Below are 22,872 nucleotides of genomic sequence, written 5' to 3'. Positions count from 1 at the left end.
CAAGTGTTTCACAGGAATTTTTGGAATGTTTAAATAAAAATGAACATTTAACTTTTTTTCACAAAAAATTTACTTCAGCTCCAATTTGTTTTATTTTACCAAGGGTAACAGGAGAAAATGGACCCCAAATGTTGTTGTACAATTTGTTCTGAGTACGCCGATACCCCATATGTGGGGGTAAACCACTGTTTGGGCGCATGACAGAGCTCGGAAGCGAAGGAGCGCCATTTGACTTTTCAATGCAAAATTGACTGGAATTGAGATGGGACACCATGTTGCGTTTGTAGAGCCCCTGATGTGCCTAAACATTGAAACCCCCCACAAGTGACACCATTTTGGAAAGTAGACCCCATAAGGAACTTATCTAGAGGTGTGGTGAGCACTTTAACCCACCAAGTGCTTCACAGAAGTTTATAATGCAGAACCGTAAAAATAAAAAATCATATTTTTTCACAAAAATTATCTTTTCGCCCCCAATATTTTATTGTCCCATGGGTAAGAGAGGAAATTGGACCCCAATCGTTGTTGTACAATTTGTCCTGAGTACGCTGATACCCCATACGTGGGGGTAAACCACTGTTTGGGCGCATGGGAGAGCTCGGAAGGGAAGGAGCGCCATTTGACTTTTCAATGCAAAATTGACAGGAATTGAGATGGGACGCCATGTTGCGTTTGGAGAGCCCCTGATGTGCCTAAACATTGAAACCCCCCACAAGTGACACTATTTTGGAAAGTAGACCCCCTAAGGAACTTATCTAGAGGTGTGGTGAGCACTTTCACCCACCAAGTGCTTCACAGAAGTTTATAATGCAGAACCGTAAAAATAAAAAATCATATTTTTACACAAAAATTATTTTTTAGCCCCCAGTTTTGTATTTTCCCGAGGGTAACAGGAGAAATTGGACCCCAAAAGTTGTTGTCCAATTTGTCCTGAGTACGCTGATACCCCATATGTGGGGGGGAACCACCGTTTGGGCGCATGGGAGGGCTCGGAAGGGATGGAGCGCCATTTGGAATGCAGACTTAGATGGAATGGTCTGCAGGCGTCACATTGCGTTTGCAGAGCCCCTAATGTACCTAAACTGTAGAAACCCCCCACAAGTGACCCAATATTGGAAACTAGACCCCCCAAGGAACTTATCTAGTTGTGTTGTGAGAAATTTGAACCCCCAAGTGTTTCACTACAGTTTATAACGCAGAGCCGTGAAAATAAAATAAAAAAATTTCCCTCAAAAATTATTTTTTAGCCCGCAGTTTTGTATTTTCCCAAGGGTAACAGGAGAAATTGGACCCCAAAAGTTGTTGTCCAATTTGTCTTGAGTACGCTGATACCCCATATGTGGGGGGGAACCACCATTTGGGCACATGGGAGGGCTCGAAAGGGAAGGAGCGCCATTTGGAATGCAGACTTAGATGGAATGGTCTGCAGGCGTCACATTGCGTTTGCAGAGCCCCTAATGTACCTAAACAGTAGAAACCCCCCACAAGTGACACCATTTTGGAAAGTAGACCCCCTAAGGAACTCATCTAGATGTGTTGTGAGAGCTTTGAACCCCCAAGTGTTTCACTACAGTTTATAACGCAGAGCCGTGCAAATAAAAAATATTTTTTTTTCCACAAAAATTATTTTTTAGCCCCCAGTTTTGTATTTTCCCAAGGGTAACAGGAGAAATTGGACCCCAAAAGTTGTTCTCCAATGTGTCCTGAGTACGCTGATACCCCATATGTTGGTTTTTTAGCGGATTTTTATGATTGGCAGCCGTCACACACTGAAAGACGCTTTTTATTGCAAAAAATATTTTTTGCGTTACCACTTTTTGAGAGCTATAATTTTTCCATATTTTGGTCCACAGAGTCATGTGAGGTCTTGTTTTTTGCGGGACGAGTTGACGTTTTTACTGGTAACATGTTCTGGTACGGGAGATTTTTTGATCGCTTTTTATTCCAATTTTTGTGAGGCAGAATGACCAAAAACCAGCTATTCATGAATTTCTTTTGGGGAGGCGTTTATACCTTTCCGCGTTTGGTAAAATGGATAAAGCAGTTTTATTCTTCAGGTCAGTACCTCATTTATATCATTTTTTAATGTTTTGGCGCTTTTATACGATAAAAACTATTTTATAGAAAAAATAATTATTTTTGCATCGCTTTATTCTGAGGACTATAACTTTTTTATTTTTTTGCTGATGATGCTGTATGGTGGCTCGTTTTTTGCAGGACAAGATGACGTTTTCAGCGGTTCCATGGTTATTTATATCCGTCTTTTTGATCGCGTGTTATTCCACTTTTTGTTTGGCGGTATGAGAATAAAGCGTTGTTTTTTGCCTCTTTTTTATTTATTTTTTTACGGTGTTTACTGAAGGGGTTAACTAGTGATATGGTTTTATAGGTGGGGTCGTTACGGACGCGGTGATACTAAATATGTGTACTTTTATTGTTTGATTTTTTTAATTTAGATAAAGAAATGTATTTATGGGAATAATATTTTTATTTTTTTTCTTTATTTAGGATTTTTTTTTTCACATGTGGAAATTTTTTTTTAAACTTTTTTACTTTGTCCCAGGGGGGGACATCACAGATCGCTGATCTGACAGTTTGCACAGCACTCTGTCAGATCGGCGATCTGACTTACAGTGCTGCAGGCTTACCAAGCGCTTGCTCTGAGCAGGCACTTGGTAAGCCACCTCCCTCCCTGCAGGACCCGGATGCCGCGGCCATTTTGGATCCGGGCCTGCTGCAGGGAGGAGAGGTAAGAGACCCTCGCAGCAACGCGATCACAGCTCCGGGGGTCTCAGGGAAGCCCGCAGGGAGCCCCCTCCCTGCGCGATGCTTCCCTGTACCGCCGGCACACCGCGATCATGTTTGATTGCGGTATGCCGGGGGTTAATGTGCCGGGGGCGGTCCGTGACCACTCCTGGCACATAGTGTCAGATGTCAGCTGCGATAGGCAGCTGACACCCAGCAGCGATCGGCCGCGCTCCTCCCGTGAGCGTGACCGATCGCGCTGGACGTACTATTCCGTCCTTGGGAATTAGGGCCCACCCCACATAGACGGAATAGTACGTCCAATGGCAGAAAGGGGTTAAACGTTGCAAACATATTTACAAAAGTACAACTGGTCTTACCCCAGGGTGTCCTGGTTCATTAACAACAGTACCGATGTGGGGGATCTGTCATAAACCCCCAACATAGGTCTTGGGAGGGCTACAAGGCGTACATCCAGACCCGGGTTCAGCCACGCCAGACGCATTTTGGCTTCAGGTCTATGAGCAAGCAAGGCCCTACCCACACTGGCAATGTGGGTTGAACCAAAGGTGCACCTTGAAGGTGCCAACTATTTACAGTGACAGTTTTTTGGCAATTCACTGTCCATTACCCTATTGTCCATTTTAAATTTTTAATAAGCATAAGCATTTTGAAACAGGTAACAGCAATTATTGACATCTCATACTTTAGTCCTGTAATGGGTTGGGATTTGACCTCTGGAACTACGGGTAGACCTACGCAGTTCAGGTACTTCTGATTATCTAGCCTGGTCTAACATGTCTACTACTGCTGCTGTTGGGAACCCACTAGTGTCTGTGCTACTTGTAGGCCTGCATTGTATTGGTAAACTGGGCAACAGTCTGAGACTTCTTAGACTCACCATGGGTCTGAAAGATTCACCGATAGCAGAGGGTGGATTCTCTTGTTCCGCTGCTGGTGTGGCGTCTGCTGCATAAGCCCGCTGGTCTAGAGTCTCTTCTGTTTCAGGATGGTTTTGAGTCACATTTTCCTCTGGCATTTCCAGTTGGGGAAAAGTCAAAACAGGTACCACTATGGCTTGATGTACTTGAGTCCAAGACTGTAGAAAATCTCCAAGAATGGTATGGATTCTCTTTTCCTCTTCTTCCATAGGTTGAGAAGTACTTGGGTCTTTTTCCTTGTCTCTCAGTTTGTCAGGGCACACTTTGAGGTGATCTCTAGATACTGCAGTCAAGGTTTCTCCTCCATCTTTGCTTATAAGACACACTTTAGTATTATCAAAGTTTGATGGTAAGATGGTATATGGTTCTGCTTCCCATTGGTCATCAAGTTTATGCATTCTTCTTTTTCACTTTAGCACTTGTTCACCCGGTGACCAGGGAATTGCAGGGGCATGTTGATTGTAGTTTCTCTCTTGTTTTTGTCTTGCCTGAGACAAGCTTCTTTCCACACACTTTTGTACTTGACGATATTTCTGTTGTCGCTCAGTATCCCAATCTGCATCTAGTGAGGTTGTTTCTGGTGTTAAGACTCCCATTTCAAGATCAACAGGTAAGTAGCTAGGTCTTTAGGTCTTCAGCTCATCAGGTAAGCTGGAGTGCAGTTGGAATTCACTGGCATGTGATTGTACAGATCTACCAAGTCTGGCAACTTCTCTGGCCATAAGTTCCTTTCTTCCAAAGGCAAGGTCTTCAGTAAGTCAATTACCACTTGGTTCATCTTTTCACACATACTGTTGGTCTGTGGATGGTAGCGCGTTGTTCTGATCTTCTTACATCTGTACAGGTTGCAGAACTCCTGGAATACTTCCACTTCAAAGGCTGGGCCTTGGTCGGTGAGTACCATTTCAGGGTAACCGTGTGGTTGACAAAAGTGCTGTTGGAAGGCCTTGGCTGCCGTCTTCGCTGTCTGGTCCTTGACAGGCACGACTACCAGGAATCTGGAATAATGATCCACAATGGTCAGAGCATAAACATAGCCTGACTGGCTTGGGGTTAGCTTCACATGATCCAGAGCGACCAATTCAAGTGGTTTGGTGACTATGGGCTGTAGGGGAGCCCTCTGGCTGTCACGGTCCTTTCTGCACAGGTTGCATGGGCCACACTCTCGGCAGCACTTTTCAATGGCTTTTCTCATGCCAATCCAGTAGAACCTTCCATGAAGTAGTATCTCTAACTTCTTCCATCCGAAGTATCCTGCTCCAACGTGGTACACTTCCAGAACCATTGGCGCATCTTGTCTTGGGACTACCAGACCAGTTCGTGAGTGCGTGGGTCGATATTCCTCCGTCACAGCTTACCGTCATAGATAAACAGATTGCCCTTCTCCTTCCACAGCTGTTGAGTCTCTTGTGGAGCATCTGGACCAGGGTGTGAATCTGCTTGCGTCATCAGCTCTTTTACCAGATGGACTGCTGGGTCACTATCCTGCATCTCTGCTGATCCATGGTGGGGCAATGGATTCAGTGTGGCTTCTTGCCTGTCTTTGCGTTTGTTCCTCACATAATGAGAGTACTGAGTCACCCTGGGGCAATGGAAAGCTGATAACTCAACCTCTTCAAGTGCTTCCGGATCTTCTCCCACCTCTGGTAAATTGGGCATTCTGGACAACGCATCAGCATTTGCGTTCTTGTGCCCTGCACGGTACTTGATGGTGAATTCGTAATTGGAGAATCAGGCCAACCATCGCTGCTCCAATGCACCTAGTTTTGCCGTCTCCAGGTGGGTCATTGGGTTGATATCCGTGAAGAAGGTGAATCTTGCTGAGGCCAGGTAGTGCTTGAACTGCTCTGTTACTGCCCATTCTATGGCAAGGAACTCCAGCATGAAGGAACTGTAGTTTTCAGGGTTCCTTTCAGTGGGGCGAAGCTTCCTGCTGGCGTGGGCAATTACTCTTTCTTTGCCTTTCTGCACCTGGGACAACACTGCTCCCAACCTCACGTTGCTGGCATCTGTGTAGAGCACAAACAGTTGGTCATAGTCAGGATAGGCCAGTACCTCATCTCCTGTGAGAGCCAACTTCAACCGAGTGAAGGATCCTTCCTGCTTGTCATTCCACTCAAACGGAGGACCCTTGCTCTTGGTCTTCTTGGATTGGCCCACTAACAGGTCTTGTAGTAGTGCGGCTATCTTAGTGAAGTCTTGGATAAATCTTCAGTAGTAGCCTACCAACCTGAGGAACTGCTGGACTTCATGGATGTTGCTGGGTTTCGGCCAGTCCCTGATCACGATGACCTTGTCAGGGTCTGGTGCCACACCTTCGGCGCTTACCACATGGCCCAGGTACTGCACTTTGGGCTTTAACAGGTGGCACTAGGATGGCTTTACCTTCAGGCCAAAGTTAGACAGAGCTTCAAACACCTTGGCCAGGTGTGTAATGTTTTGTACACTGTCTATTTAGAGTCTTGTGCTTGGGTGCGAGGAAGACACAGGTTTAGTTTGGACTTGCTTGTATTACTTCATACAAGTGTGCTACAGAGAAACAGGTTTTACATAATTGCAGGTACAGAGGCAGGAGACATGGCGGGCGACACAGCAGACCAGAGTAAACCTTCAGTTCAGTATTAAGCACAAAGCAGGTTCAGAGTCTCTCTGTTACTTCCCTGGTAAATGTTGTTTAGCATGCAGCAGAGTTCCAGTGTCCACAAGTGTCCCAGAGATCCACAGTAGGAGATGGCTGGATTACTAAGTCCAAGACTTCCACGAGCAGGTCACAGGCTAACTGCAGACATGATTCAGAAGCACTGATTGAACAGCTGAGGCTGCTTAAAAAGGCAAGAGGCAGAGAACAGGGCGGAAACATAGAAGCTAGAAACTCCATACTGACTCAGGGCAAAGTAGCTGCAGCAAGACAAAGCAAAATGGCCGACGGAAAAAACAGGTTACAATAACAAAAAATCACAGCAGATATCGCAAAAGAGACTGAGAACCTTACATTACTCCCCCCTTAGGGACAGCCCATGGATGACCTCAGATCAGGCTTGTCTGGGTACCTCTGATGGAACTGGCGGAGTAAGCGAGGAGCATTAATGTTATTAACCGGTTCCCATGAGTTGTCCTCAACGGGGTAGCCCTGCCATTTAATCAGGTATTGTAGCTGATTCCTATATAACCTGGAATCTAGAATCTTCTCCACCACAAATTCCTCCTGGCCATCAATCAGCACTGGATCAGGATGGGGAGAAGAACGTCCAGGAAAAGTATTAGGTACTGCTGCCTTTAGTAGAGAAACGTGAAAGAGAGGGTGAATTCTCATAGTTCTGGGCAGTTGAAGACAACAAGCAACAGCACTTACAATCTTACTGATTTTGTAGGGTCCAATGTACTTATGTTCCAATTTGGATGATAGGATTCTCAGTTTAAGATTTTTAGTTGATAGCCAGACAGAGCCTCCTACCTTGAAAGTTGGTGCAGGTTTACAAAATTTATCTGCTGCTCTTTTATACCTTTCCTGAGCCAATTCCAAATTTTCCTTTAGAAGATCAGTATTGCGTTGTAAAGACGTGATTCTTTCAGCCACAGCTGGCAAGAGCGTATCTATGGGAAATTGAGGAAGAATGTTAGGATGATAACCTAGATTGGCGTAAAAAGGAGACTGCTTAGTGGAAGCGCTCTGAGAGTTATTATAGGAGAACTCAGCCAGTGGAAGTAAATCCACCCAATCATCCTGTAGGTGGCAGATGAAGCAGTGGAAATAGTGCTCCAGGGTCTGATTAGTCCGTTCTGTTTGTCCATTAGTCTGGGGATGAAAAGCAGAAGAAAGGCTTGCTTTAATGTCCAATGTGGCACAAAAATTCTGCCAAAATCTTGAAGTGAATTGCACCCCTCGATCAGAAATGACCTCATCCAGTACTCCATGCAAGCGAAACACATTTTGAATCATTAAATCTGATGTCTGTTTAGCAGTGGGCATGCCAACGCAGGGAATAAAATGAGTCGCCTTTGTTAACCGATCCACTACCACTAGTATGGTGTTCTTCCCTTGAGAGGTTGGCAACTCCACAATGAAATCCATGGAAATGGATCCCCATGGACAGGAAGGGGTGGGTAGGGGTTGCAATAGACCCGTTGGCGAGGAACGTGGTGTCTTGCATCTCGCACAAACTTCGCATGAAGTGACATAATTTAGAACGTCCTTTCTGTAAGTGGGCCACCAAAAGAAACGTGAAAGAAATTCTTGAGTCTTTAGAACTCCTCTATGCCCAGCTATCTTAAGGTACCGTTACACTAAGCAACTTACCAGCGATCGCGACCAGCGACGTGATCGCTGGTAAGTTGCTGTGTGGTCGCTGGGGAGCTGTCACACAGACAGCTCTCTCCAGCGACCAAGCGACTTCGGCATCGCTGAAACTGTCTTCAGCGATGCCGAAGTCCCCATGTAAAAAAAAAACAAAAACACTACATACGCACCTTCTGTCGTCCTTCATGTCCCTCGGCGCTTGCCGCACTGACTGTGTCTCAGCGCCGGCCGGCCGTAACAGCGGTGCCCAGCGGTGAACCGCTGTTACTGCAGGTTCACCGCTGGGCTCTGCTTTACGGCCGGACGGCGCTGAGACAGTCAGTACGGCAAGCTCCAGGGGACATGACGGACAACAGACGGTGAGTATGTATGAGTATGTAGTGTTTTTTTTTTTACTTTTACCATGGTATCCATGGTAAATATCGGGTTACTAAGCGCGGCCCTGCGCTTAGTAACCCGATGTTTACCATGGATACCAGTGAAGACATCGCTGGATCGGCGTCACACACGGCGATCCAGCGGTGTCAGCGGGAGAGTTGCGACAAAAGAAAGTTCGTCCACTCTCCCTGCAACCAGCGATATCCCAGCAGGATCCAGATCGCTGCTGCGTGCCAAACATAGCGATATCGCTATGCAGGACGCTGCAACGTCACGGATCGCTGGCGATATCGCCTAGTGTGACGGTACCTTTAGAATCGTGGATGAGTTGCAATACTCTCAATTTGACCGTTTCAGGTATATACAGGCATTGCCCCTGAAACCACACACCATTCTTATAAACAAGGCTTACGTCTGTAGGAGGTTGTGCCAGCAAAGAATCCGAATGGTATGCTTCCTTGATGTCCTTAAGTAGGTCTTGATTATGAATCACTCCCAGGAATCTAGAATCAGGAAGAATAGTCTTGGGATGAGTAGATGGACGGGTCTCCGTTGAATGGATCCTAGAGAGTGCATCAGCCTTTCCATTGCGCGATCCTGGCCTATAAGAGATTACAAAATCAAATTGGTTTAAGAAAAGATTCCAACGGGCCTGGCGAGGAGTCAGGCACTTAGCCGAGCTTATAAATTCAAGGTTGCGGTGGTCAGTTAGGATGACTATTTGCTGTGCAGCTCCCTGAAGAAGGTGTCTCCATTCCTTGAATGCAGCAATAATAGCTAGCAATTCTCTATTGCCTACATCATAGTTCCTCTCAGCCGCAGATAACCGCTGGGAAAAGAAAGCACAGAGATGCAAGACATTCTTCTCACCTGTTCTCTGGGAGAGCATAGCTCCGATGGCACAGTCTGAGGCATCCACCTCTATTATAAAGACAAGTTCAGGGTTGGGATGCACTAGGATAGGTGCTGTGGTAAATTTATCAGACTGGAAAATGCTTCTTGGGCTTGAGGGGTCCAAGTGAAGCTAGACTCTTTCCGGGTAAGTTGTGTGATAGGTGTCACTACCTCAGAAAAATTTCTAATAAAACGCCTGTAGAAATTGGCAAACCCAATGAAGCGCTGCACTTCCTTCACATTCCTGGGAACTGGCCAATTCTTGATGGCTTGAGTCTTGCTTCCATCCATACTAATTCCCTGTGTAGACATTACATACCCCAGAAATTGAATTTTGGTCCGATGGAATTCGCACTTCTCCAGTTTCATGTAAAGATGGTTCTGTCGTAGACATTCTAAGACCATTCTCACATGTCCGTGATGTTCCTCTGTGGAGTTAGAAAAAATTAAAATATCATCCAGATAAATCACCACGAATGTATCTAAGAGATCCCTGAAAATATCATTCACTAAGTGTTGGAAAGTGGCTGGGGCGTTACACAGACCGAAAGGCATAACTAGATATTCAAAGTGTCCGTAGCGTGACCTGAATGCAGTCTTCCATTCATCCCCAGGTCTAATACGGACCAAATTATAGGCCCCACGGAGATCCAGTTTAGAAAAAAATCTTGGCATGCCGTACTTTCTCCAATAACTCAGGGATCAATGGCAATGGATAATGGTTTCTAATAGTGACCTTATTGAGTTCCCGATAATCTATGCAGGGTCTAAGAGATCCATCTTTTTTCTTCACAAAGAAGATGGGTGCACCTGCAGGAGATGAAGAGTGGCGTATGAAGCCCTTGGCTAGATTTTCGTCAATATAGTCCTTCAAAGCCTTAAGTTCGGGCCCTGCCAGATGATAGATCTTACCAAAGGGTATTCCCGCTCCAGGCAATAATTCAATTGGACAGTCGTACGGACGGTGAGGGGGAAGCTGATCCGCATTCTTCTTATCACATACATCCGCATACTCCTGGTATATGGCTGGTAGATCAGAGACTGACGTGGATCTCTTAGGAACCGAACAAGCTGAAACTTCTGGGCCCATCTGTTTCTCTGGAAAGTGCAGCTCCTTGGTCTCCCAGTTAATTGTAGGGTTCTGAGCCTGCAGCCATGGTAGCCCTAGAATAATGGGGATGTGGGGAGAAGAGATGAGCATAAAAGACAGCCTCTCCTGATGATCTTTACCCATAAGGACCTTCAAAGGCTCTGTTTACTGATCCACTGGTCCAGAGCTTAGCAGAGAACCATCCACAGTCTCCATCTCTACAGGAGTAGCCTTCTTCACTGAACGTATCCCATGTTTCTGAGATGTCCATAAAATTACCGCTTGCCCCTGAGTCAATCATAGCAGAGTTGGACACCCAGACCAAGCCAACCCAGAGTTTGATGGGAAGAAAGCAATGAGAGTTGTTCTTCTTACAGCTCAGCTGCGACACTGCCGAGGAAACTTGAAAAACTGCCGCATTTACACAGTCATCAGAATCAGAAATAACAGAGTTTAAGTCAGAGAAATCAACATCTATCGCTGCAGATCTTTCTAGGGCCTGAGGTTCGGATATGACTGATCTCCTTAGCAACACTCACAGTGAATGACTGCTGCAGTAGTCTTACGAGAACGGCTGGGGCAGTTTATTATGAAATGTCCTGACTTACCGCAATAGAAACACAGATTTTCTTTTAGGCGATGTTCTTTGCGTGCAGCACTAACCCGTCTCTGTAAAGAGTCCACCTGCATGGGTTCAGGTTCTGGTTCCCGTGTGATCTTGCTCAAAGGTTCCCTAGCTGGGGAGGAAGGTAGGAAATGGTTAATTCGATTATTTTCAGACCATCTCTAACTTCTGCGTTCAGTAAGACGGGCATCAATACGAATGCAGTAGTTAATAAAGTCTCCTAACGCAGTGGGAGGGTCAGCATGAGCAAGTTCATCCTTAATCATGGGAGACAACCCTTTCTGGAAAATAGATTTTTTGGCAGAACTGTCCCAAGTGGTATCGAGGGCCCATCTCTTGAAATCCAGGGCATATTCGGCTACTGAGTGCTTACCCTGGCGCAAAGTCACCTTGGCTGCTTCAGCTGTTGCACCTGGTTAGGGTCATCAAACACCTGCCCCATGGCTGAAATGAAAGCATCAAGATTATTCAAACATTCATCCTCAGTCTCAATCATTAGGGCTTTGTTAGAGAGCAACATGATTATAGTAAGCACTTTGGATCGTTCCGAGGTAAATTGTGAAGCATGTGCAGAGAAAAACAGTTTGCATTGGTTAATAAACCCTCTGAATTTTTCACGTTCGCCACCAAAAAGGGGGTAACTTGGGAATCCCAGAACCTTGGGGTAGGGATGGTGCCTGGACTCGTTCCTCCAGAGCCTCAATCCTGACTCGTAAATCCTGAGTATTTTGTCCAAAAACTTGCAGATTGTGATTGTTAAGATCCTGTAGACTTGCAAAGCGGGTCTTTAAAGCCTGTATATCCGCAAGGATTGTATCGGTGACTTCACACAATTCCTTTACGCGAGCCTCCATCTTCCCAGATCCTTTAAGGCGGAAGTGCTGGAAAAGGAAAAAGGCGCACAATAGGGTTTACCCGTGGTAACACACCTGACTGGAAAGAAGGGAATGTGCTCACCTGAACTGGTTGTGAGAAGTCACAACCACTGTCATCACAGAATGAATAAATGAATATCTTCCTAGATCCTCTATGGCAGAAAAGCTGGAAGAGAAACAAGGGCGCACAATAGTGTTTACCTGTGGTAACACACCTGACTGAAAAAGAAGGGAATGCGCTCACCTGAAATCGTTGTGAGAAGTCACAACCACTGTTATCACAGAAGGAATAAACGGATACACGGTCCACAGCAGACTCGGTGTCCTCAGACCCAGCAGACACTAAAGTTGGCTTCTGAATCTTGTAATGTTTTGTACACAGTCTATTTAGAGTCTTGTGCTTGGGTGCGAGGAAGACACAGGAGACACAGGTTTAGTTTGGACGTGCTTGTATTACTTCATACAAGTGTGCCACAGAGAAACAGGTTTTACATAATTGCAGGTACAGAGGCAGGAGACACGGCGGGCGACACAGCAGACCAGAGTAAACCTTAAGTTCAGTATTAAGCACAAAAAGCAGGTTCAGAGTCTCTCTGTTACTTCCCTGGTAAATGTTGTTTAGCATGCAGCAGAGTTCCAGTGTCCACAAGTGTCCCAGAGATCCACAGTAGGAGATGGCTGGATTACTAAGTCCAAGACTTCCATGAGCAGGTCACAGGCTGACTGCAGACATGATTCAGAAGCACTGATTGAATAGCTGAGGATGCTTAAAAAGGCAAGAGGCAGAGAACAGGGCAGAAACATAGAAGCTAGAAACTCCATACTGACTCAGGGCAAAGTAGCTACAGCAAGACAAAGCAAAATGGCCAACGGAAAAAACAGGTTACAATAACAGAAAATCAGCAGATATCGCAAAAGAGACTGAGAACCTTACAAGGTGCTTCAGGTGGTCCTCATAAGTCTTGGAAAAGACGATGACATCATCCAGGTACAACAAGACGGTTTCAAAATTCTTGTGCCAAGGACAGCACTCCATCATCCTCTGGAATGTCCCTGGTGCGTTGCATAGTCTGAACGGCAAGTAGTTGAATTCAGAGAGGCGCATCTGTGTCATGAAGGCAGTCTTTTCCTTATCCGCCTCTGCCACGGGAACCTGCTAATACCCGCTAGTGAGATCCAAGGTGGAGAAATAGATAGCGGATTTTAAAGCAGCTAATAACTCTTCGATTCTGGTCAACAGGTATGCATCCTTGTGTGTAATGCGGTTTATCTACCTGTAATCAACACACATCCTCATTGTACCATCCTTTTTCCTAACAAGGATTAATGGATCTGCCCAGGGGCTGCAACTATCTGATTACCCCAGCCTCCTCCATCTCTCGTAAAATACTTTTGGCACATTGGTAGTGAGCTGGAGGTACAGGCCGGTACCTCTCTTTAATGGGCAGATGACCTCCAGTGGGAATATGATGTTGAACTCCTTTTACCTGCCCAAAATCTAGTGGGTGTTTGCTGAATACCGGCTCATACTCATGGACCACCCGGTAAGCCCCATGTTTTTGGTGTGAAGGGGTAGAATCAGTGCCCACATGTAATTTCTGACACCAATCCTCCATCTGTCCTGCAGAGCCATTGTCCTCCGCTTGGTGGGATGGGACCAAGGGTTCTGTTACCTGTATTGCATTATTATTAACAGTGAACAGTTTAGCAAATGTGGCATATCTGGGTAAGTGGACCTCTTTCTCTCCACAGTTAAGGACACGTACTGGTACCTTCCCCTTGCGGACATCAACCACCCCTCTGGCTGTCAGGATTGTGGGCTTAGTACCTGAATACACAGGTTCTACCAGGGCCTGGTAGACTTTACCTCTGTGGCCTATTGCTGCCCGACACCAGATCAAGATTTCACTCCTGGGGGGTATTGCAATGGGGATCGGATCACTCACTGTGACATGTCCAACTTCTCCACCAGACAATTCCACCTGCTGTCTCTGCACCAGGCTCTGATTTCTTTTTGCAGGACACGTTGCTCACAGGAACCAGCAGTTTCGGCCACCTGTTGTAACAAGACAATAACCTCGACAAGACAGTTTTCTATGACAATAGTACCTAAGGTCATCATGGGGTTACATTCTCGTTGGTCAATATCAACAATCACCAGTCCTTGGGCCTTCAATTCTACCCACCCCACCTTAAGGGTTACCTCCTTGTACCCCACCTGTGGCAAAGGCTGGCCATTACTGGCTACTATTGTCAAATCACTATCCGGGCCATGGTTAATGTCTGAGTCAGCCCAATACCGTTTGTAGAGAATGTAAGGCATAGTCGTCACCCAAGAGCCGGTGTCCAGTAAAGAGTTCATCAGGATACCGTCGATCCCAATGGGGAGGACTGGTCATCTTCCAACGTACTTGGCTCGCCAGTTTTGTGGGTCTGCGGGTAGTCCTACTCCTGGGGGTTGGCCCTCTGCCCCAGGGGTCGCTCATTTAAATGGCAGTACCTTGCGATGTGTCCTGCCTGGTTACAGCGGCGGCAGATGGGTCGTCCGTCCTGATGATAGCGGTCATTGTCTCCTCCTCTGATCGGTGGGATCCTCTTCTGTCGTCGCCAGGGGACGTCCTTCAGACTGGAAGACAGCTTGATTTTCTCTTTTGGGGATTCCTGCAGGGACTGCACCGTCCTGGCTAATGCAGCAACGTTTTTAGTCAGTTCCTGAACCTGGAGACACAGTCCTGCAGAGGGATCATCATCCAGGATCTGTGCGCCGGCCTCAACAGGGACCTGAGGAACAGATGCCACCTCCTGGTGGTATGTGAGGGCTGGATGCCTAGGGGGCACAGTGCAGCTGGGCTGAGGTTCATGCAGCACCCGGATGGCTCTGTCATTAAATTGTGCAAAGTCCAGGTCAGGGTTTCGCAAGGCCAGAATGCGTAGCTGTGTCCTGTGGGTGCTGGATAGGATTCCCTCAATTTACTGCTCTTTTAATAGTTTGTCCCCATCCTGCATGCTGTTAGGGTCAACCTGTTTGATGGCCCATAATGCCTCCTGGAGATTAAGGGCATAGTCCCGTATGCTATCCTGTGCTCTTTGCTTGCACCCGAAAAACCTCATTTTGATTTCTGCAGAAGTGCAGGTGTCAAAAGTGGTTTTAGGTTTGGCAAACATCTGCTTAACAGTTCCTTTTTCCATATCCGGCCAGGATTTCACTTCTGTTTGAGCTGCGCCAATTAATTGTCCAGTTAAGATGTTGACCTTTTGATGTTCTGTCAGGGGATGTACTTCAAATAGGCTACAGAGCCTTTCTTTAAAGTCACTTAGCGTATGGGACTCCCCTGAATATTGTGGCAGCCAGGCCGCTCCTGGTATATAGGGCATGGATAGCGGCATTATAGGACTTTTAGTGCAGCGGGGTCTGGCCGGTTTGCAGGAGCTGCTGGCACTGCGGGTCCTGGTGGCATTATCTGACCTGCGGCTACGTCCACCGCGGGGCCTGGGGGCATCATGGGGCCTGTGGCTGCGACCGCCCCTAGTTCTCCTCCCGGGTCAGACATGTTCCTTCCCTCTTTCTAATCTTGCAGAGGCCTGACGTCACTCCGGCGCATGGTCTGCAGCGGTTCCTCCTGCACGGTGTCAGGTGTTTCTCCCGGTCTTCCTTCCGGGGCTTTCCAGCATCCTCACTTGCGGCTCTCCTCTGCACGGCGTCCTGACTTCCTCTTCGCACTCTTTTGCCAGCTCCGCCCACGTAGGTACGCCTCTTTCTTCCCCTCGCGCTCCACTCGGCGCGGAAATGGCGGCTTACAGGCAAATTGTCACAGTCTATGGCACACAGCATCTGGTGATGCCAGGTCACGAAATCCTGTTCGTGATGCCAAAAATGAGTCGCTCTCTAGGGCAGTGGGGTACTCGGTCCGGTCGCAATTAAAGGGGCGGTCACGGTGGCAGCGACCTGGTCCGTGGCCCTGGGCACTCAAGTAAAAAGGGGAAAGGTCTTTAAAGCGTTTAACCCCTTTACCCCCAAGGGTGGTTTGCATGTTAATGACCAGGCCAATTTTTACAATTCTGACCACTGCCCTTTATGAGGTTATAACTCTTGAACGCTTCAACGAATCCCAGTGATCCTGACATTGTTTTCTCGTGACATATTGTACTTCATGATAGTGGTAAAATATCTTTGATGTTACTTGCATTTATTTCTGAAAAAAAAACAAAAAACGGAAATTTGGCTAAAATATTGAAAATTTCGCAATTTTCCAACTTTGAATTTTCATGCCCTTAAATCACAAAGATATGTTACACAAAATACTTAATAAGTAACATTTCCCACATGTCTACTTTACATCAGCACAATTTTGGAACCAGAATTTTTTTTGTTAGGGAGTTAAGGGAACTCGGAAGGGAAGGAGCGCCGTTTTGGAATGCAGGCTTTGATGGAATGGTCTGCGGGTGTCACGTTGCGTTTGCACAGCCCCTGATGTATCTAAACAGTAGAAACCCCCACAAGTGACCCCATATTGGAAACTAGACCCCAAAGGAACTTATCTAGATGTGTTATGAGAACTTTGAACTCCCAAGTGTTTCACTAAAGTTTATAACTCAGAGCCGTGAAAATACAAAAATCATTTTTTCCCCACAAAAATTTTCCCAAGGTTAACAGGAGAAATTGGACCACAAAAGTTGTTGTCCAATTTATCCTGTATACGCTAATACCCCATATGTGGGGGTAAACCCCTGTTTGGGAGCAGGTCGTGGCTCGCAAGGGAAGATGTGGCGTTTTGTAATGCAGACTTTGATGGAATGGTCTGTGGGCGTCACGTTGCGTTTGCAGAAACCTTGATGTGCCTAAACAGTGGAAACCCCCAATTCTAACTCAAACCCTAACCACAACACACCCTTAACCCTAATTCCAACCCTAACCACACCCCTAACCCCAACACACCCCTAACCCTAATCCCAACCCCAACACACCCCTAACCCCAACACACCCTTAACCCTAATCACAACCCTAACCATAACCCTAACCACACACATAACCCTGACACACCCCTAACCCAACTGTAAATGTAATCCAAACCCCAACCCCAACTCTAGCCCCAACCCTAATCCTAGCTCCAACCCTAACCCTAACTTTAGCCCCAACCCTAACTTTAGCCCCAACCGTAACCCTAACTTTAGCCCCAACCCTAACCCAAACCCTAATGGGAAAATGGAAATAAATAACTTTTTTTTATTTTATTATTTTCCCCTAACTAAGGGGGTGATGAAGGGGGGTTTGATTTACTATTTATAGCGGGTTTTTATAGTGGTTTTTTTTTTGGCAGCTGTCACACAGTAAAAGACGCTTTTTATTGCAAAAAATAGTTTTTGCATCACCACATTTTGAGAGCTATAATTTTTCCATATTTTGGCCCACATCAGCGATCTGACAGGCAGTGCTGCAGGCTTGCCAGCGCTTACTCTCAGCAGGCGCTTGCAAGCCACCTCCCTGCAGGACTCAGAAGGCCCACCGCAGCCATCTTGGATCTGGGGCCTGCAGGGAGGAGTACGGAGGAGACGCTCGGACCAACGCAATCACATCGCGTTGTTCCGAGGGTCTCAGGGAACCGTGCAGGGAGCCCCCTCCCTGCGCGATGCTTCCCTATGCCGCCGGAACGCTGCGATCATGTTTGATCGCAGTGTTCCGGGGTTAATGTGCCGGGACACCTGGCTGCGTTCGACCGCGCTCCCCCATGAGCGCGGCTGATTGGTGATGACGTACTATCCCGTCGGTGGTCATACGGGCCCAGGCCACCTCAACGGGATAGTACATCTGATGTCAGAAAGGGGTTAATAAGTTTGTATTCGTGACGCCACCTGTCGTTCTCGGTCAGAGGGGACTGACGCTGCTTAAAGGGGTCCTCTGGGGCAGTGTTACTGCAGCAAGATAACTCTTCCCAAAGGTGAAGCAAGGTCCCCAGGGCTCCCAGTGTAGTGGGCGAGGATGGTGGGTTCCTGGTAATTAAACGGAGGACACAGGGTTGAAGTCTTTATCTGGTTTACTGTTGTTGTAGTCAGCCTCAGTCCAGGGTACCAGCAACAGGTGTAGATGGAGTCCAGGCAGCCTGAAGACAGGTGGAAACCCCTTTGACAGGTCAGTTTGGGAGCCTTCCACTTTGCGCTATTATTACCTTGCTGGCTATAGTGTCCTGACAAGGTCCTCTTTCTCTCCTGTCCTGGGACAGTACCTGCACAATAGGCAACTTGAGCCATTTCTCTGGGGTCTCTTTACACGGTGACTCCGGGCTCTGGGATGCTGCTGTACCTCAGGTTTAATGTGGGAAAGGCCTGTTAGCTTCCTGCCCTCCGGTTCTGCTGTTGGACTTGCAGTTTCACACAGCCTCGGGCTCCCTATGCCCGGTTTCTGCGCTCAGCTTAGAGGGGCCCAATTGCAGCCCTCCTCCAGCTCTTAGGTCCTCTGTGCTCCCTCACTCTCTGCTTGTCTGCACCCGATCATCTACCTTGGTCTCAATGGACCAACTGTCTAACTCCTCCTCCAGACCAAGATGTATATGGAGGGCAGCTCCCCTAAACTGGGTTTAGAGCTCTGTCATGATTCTCAATGGCGAGAGAACATAGCCCAGCATATATGAGAACTAGCTCTTGGAAGATGGAAACTATACTGACCATGAACTAAACCTGCCGCACAACTAGAAGTGGCCGGGTAGCATGCCTACGTTTTTTAACCCTAGATGCCCAGCGCCAGCCGGAGAACTACCTAATCCTAGCAGAGGAAAAGACAGTCCTGGCTCACCTCTAGAGAAATTTTCCCAAAAGGCAGACAGAGGCCCCCACATATATTGGCGGTGATTTTAGATGAAATGACAAACGTAGTATGAAAATAGGTTTAGCAAAATCGAGGTCCGCTTTCTAGATAGCAGGAAGACAGAAAGGACACTTTCATGGTCAGCAGAAAACCCTATCAAAACACCATCCAGAAATTCCTTTAAGACTCTAGCATTAACTCATAACACCAGAGTGGCAATTTCCGATCACAAGAGCTTTCCAGACACAGTAACGAAACAGCAGCTGTGAACAGGAACAAAATGCAAAAACACACAAGGACAAAAGTCCAACTTAGCTGGGAGTTGTCTAGTAGCAGGAACAAGCACAGAAGGCTTCTGATTACATTGTTGACCGGCAAGAAACTGACAGAGGAGCAAGGTTATATAGCGACTCCCACATCCTGATAGGAGCAGGTGAACAGAGGGGATGATGCACACAAGTTCAATTCCACAAGTGGCCACCGGGGGAGCCCAGAATCCAATTTCACAACAGTACCCCCCCCTCAAGGAGGGGGCACCGAACCCTCACCAGAACCACCAGGGCGATCAGGATGAGCCCTATGAAAGGCACGGACAAGATCGGAGGCATGAACATCAGAGGCAGTGACCCAAGAATTATCCTCCTGACCGTATCCCTTCCATTTGACCAGATACTGGAGTCTCCGTCTGGAAACACGAGAGTCTAAGATCTTTTCCACAACGTACTCCAACTCACCCTCAACCAACACCGGAGCAGGAGGCTCAACGGAAGGCACAACCGGTACCTCATACCTGCGCAACAATGACCGATGAAAAACATTATGAATCGAAAAGGATGCAGGGAGGTCCAAACGGAAGGACACAGGGTTAAGAATCTCCAATATCTTGTACGGGCCGATGAACCGAGGTTTAAACTTAGGAGAAGAAACCCTCATAGGGACAAAACGAGAAGACAACCACACCAAGTCCCCAACACAAAGCCGAGGACCAACACGACGACGGCGGTTGGCAAAAAGCTGAGTCTTCTCCTGGGACAACTTCAAATTGTCCACCACCTGCCCCCAAATCTGATGCAACCTCTCCACCACAGCATCCACTCCAGGACAATCCGAAGATTCCACTTGACCGGAGGAAAATCGAGGATGAAACCCCAAATTACAGAAAAACGGGGACACCAAGGTGGCAGAGCTGGCCCGATTATTGAGGGCGAACTCCGCCAAAGGCAAAAAAGCAACCCAATCATCCTGATCCGCAGACACAAAACACCTCAAATATGTCTCCAAGGTCTGATTAGTCCGCTCGGTCTGGCCATTAGTCTGAGGATGGAAAGCAGACGAAAAAGACAAATCTATGCCCATCCTAGCACAGAATGCCCGCCAAAATCTAGACACGAATTGGGTCCCTCTGTCAGAAACGATATTCTCAGGAATACCATGCAAACGAACAACATTTTGAAAAAACAGAGGAACCAACTCGGAAGAAGAAGGCAACTTAGGCAAGGGAACCAGATGGACCATCTTAGAGAAACGGTCACACACCACCCAGATGACAGACATCTTCTGAGAAACAGGCAGATCCGAAATAAAATCCATCGAGATGTGCGTCCAAGGCCTCTTCGGGATAGGCAAGGGCAACAACAATCCACTAGCCCGAGAACAACAAGGCTTGGCCCGAGCACAAACGTCACAAGACTGCACAAAGCCTCGCACATCTCGTGACAGGGAAGGCCACCAGAAGGACCTTGCCACCAAATCCCTGGTACCAAAGATTCCAGGATGACCTGCCAACGCAGAAGAATGAACCTCAGAGATGACTCTACTGGTCCAATCATCAGGAACAAACAGTCTACCAGGTGGGCAACGATCAGGTCTATCCGCCTGAAACTCCTGCAAGGCCCGCCGCAGGTCTGGAGAAACGGCAGACAATATCACTCCATCTTTAAGGATACCTGTGGGCTCAGAATTACCAGGGGAGTCAGGCTCAAAACTCCTAGAAAGGGCATCCGCCTTAACATTCTTAGAACCCGGTAGGTACGACACCACAAAATTAAACCGAGAGAAAAACAACGACCAGCGCGCCTGTCTAGGATTCAGGCGCCTGGCAGACTCAAGGTAAATTAAATTTTTGTGGTCAGTCAATACCACCACCTGATGTCTGGCCCCCTCAAGCCAGTGACGCCACTCCTCAAAAGCCCACTTCATGGCCAAAAGCTCCCGATTCCCAATATCATAATTCCGCTCGGCGGGCGAAAATTTACGGGAAAAAAAAGCACAAGGTCTCATCACGGAGCAGTCGGAACTTCTCTGCGACAACACCGCCCCAGCTCCGATTTCAGAAGCGTCGACCTCAACCTGAAAAGGAAGAGCAACATCAGGCTGACGCAACACTGGGGCGGAAGAAAAGCGACGCTTGAGCTCCCGAAAGGCCTCCACAGCATCAGGGGACCAATCAGCAACATCAGCACCCTTCTTAGTCAAATCAGTCAATGGTTTTACAACATCAGAAAAACCAGCAATAAATCGACGATAAAAGTTAGCAAAGCCCAAAAATTTCTGAAGACTCTTAAGAGAAGAGGGTTGCGTCCAATCACCAATAGCCTGAACCTTGACAGGATCCATCTCGATGGAAGAGGGGGAAAAAATGTATCCCAAGAAAGAAATCTTTTGAACCCCAAAAACACACTTAGAACCCTTCACACACAAGGAATTAGACCGCAAAACCTGAAAAACCCTCCTGACCTGCTGGACATGAGAGTCCCAGTCATCCGAAAAAATCAGAATATCATCCAGATACACAATCATAAATTTATCCAAATAATCGCGGAAAATGTCATGCATAAAGGACTGGAAGACTGAAGGGGCATTTGAAAGACCAAAAGGCATCACCAAATACTCAAAATGGCCCTCGGGCGTATTAAATGCGGTTTTCCACTCATCCCCCTGCTTGATTCGCACCAAATTATACGCCCCACGGAGATCAATCTTAGAGAACCACTTGGCCCCCTTTATACGAGCAAACAAATCAGTAAGCAGTGGTAACGGATATTGATATTTAACCGTGATTTTATTCAAAAGTCGATAATCAATACACGGCCTCAAAGAGCCGTCTTTCTTAGACACAAAGAAAAAACCGGCTCCTAAGGGAGATGACGAAGGACGAATATGTCCCTTTTCCAAGGACTCCTTTATATATTCTCGCATAGCAGCGTGTTCAGGCACAGACAGATTAAATAAACGACCCTTAGGGTATTTACTACCCGGAATCAAGTCTATGGCACAATCGCACTCCCGGTGCGGAGGTAGTGAACCAACCTTGGGTTCTTCAAAAACGTCACGAAAGTCAGACAAGAATTCAGGAATCTCAGAGGGAATAGATGATGAAATGGAAACCAAAGGTACGTCCCCATGAGTTCCTTTACATCCCCAGCTTAACACAGACATAGCTCTCCAGTCGAGGACTGGGTTATGAGATTGCAGCCATGGCAATCCCAGCACCAAAACATCATGTAGATTATACAGCACCAGAAAGCGAATAACCTCCTGGTGATCCGGATTAACACGCATAGTCACTTGTGTCCAGTATTGTGGTTTATTACTAGCCAATGGGGTGGAGTCAATCCCTTTCAGAGGTATCGGAGCCTCCAGTGGCTCCAAATCATACCCACAACGTTTGGCAAAGGACCAATCCATAAGACTCAAAGCAGCGCCAGAGTCGACATAGGCGTCCGCGGTAATAGATGACAAAGAACAAATCAGGGTCACAGATAGAATAAACTTAGACTGTAAAGTGCTAATTGAAACAGACTTGTCAGGCTTCTTAGTACGCTTAAAGCATGCTGATATAACATGAGTTGAATCACCACAATAGAAGCACAACCCATTTTTTCGTCTAAAATTCTGCCGCTCGCTTCTGGACAGAATTCTATCACATTGCATATTTTCTGGCGTTTTCTCAGTAGACACCGCCAAATGGTGCACAGGTTTGCGCTCCCGCAGACGCCTATCGATCTGAATAGCCATCGTCATGGACTCATTCAGACTCGCAGGCACAGGGAACCCCACCATAACATCCTTAATGGCATCAGAGAGACCTTCTCTGAAAATCGCCGCCAGGGCGCACTCATTCCACTGAGTAAGCACAGACCATTTGCGGAATTTTTGGCAGTATATTTCAGCTTCATCTTGCCCCTGAGACAAGGACATCAAGGCCTTTTCCGCCTGAAGCTCTAAA

Source organism: Ranitomeya variabilis, chromosome 2 (assembly GCF_051348905.1).
Source record: "Ranitomeya variabilis isolate aRanVar5 chromosome 2, aRanVar5.hap1, whole genome shotgun sequence".
In the NCBI taxonomy this organism is placed as follows: Eukaryota; Metazoa; Chordata; class Amphibia; order Anura; family Dendrobatidae; genus Ranitomeya; species Ranitomeya variabilis.
The sequence above is the reverse complement of the archived record's forward strand: the minus strand, read 5'-3'. Positions refer to the sequence as shown.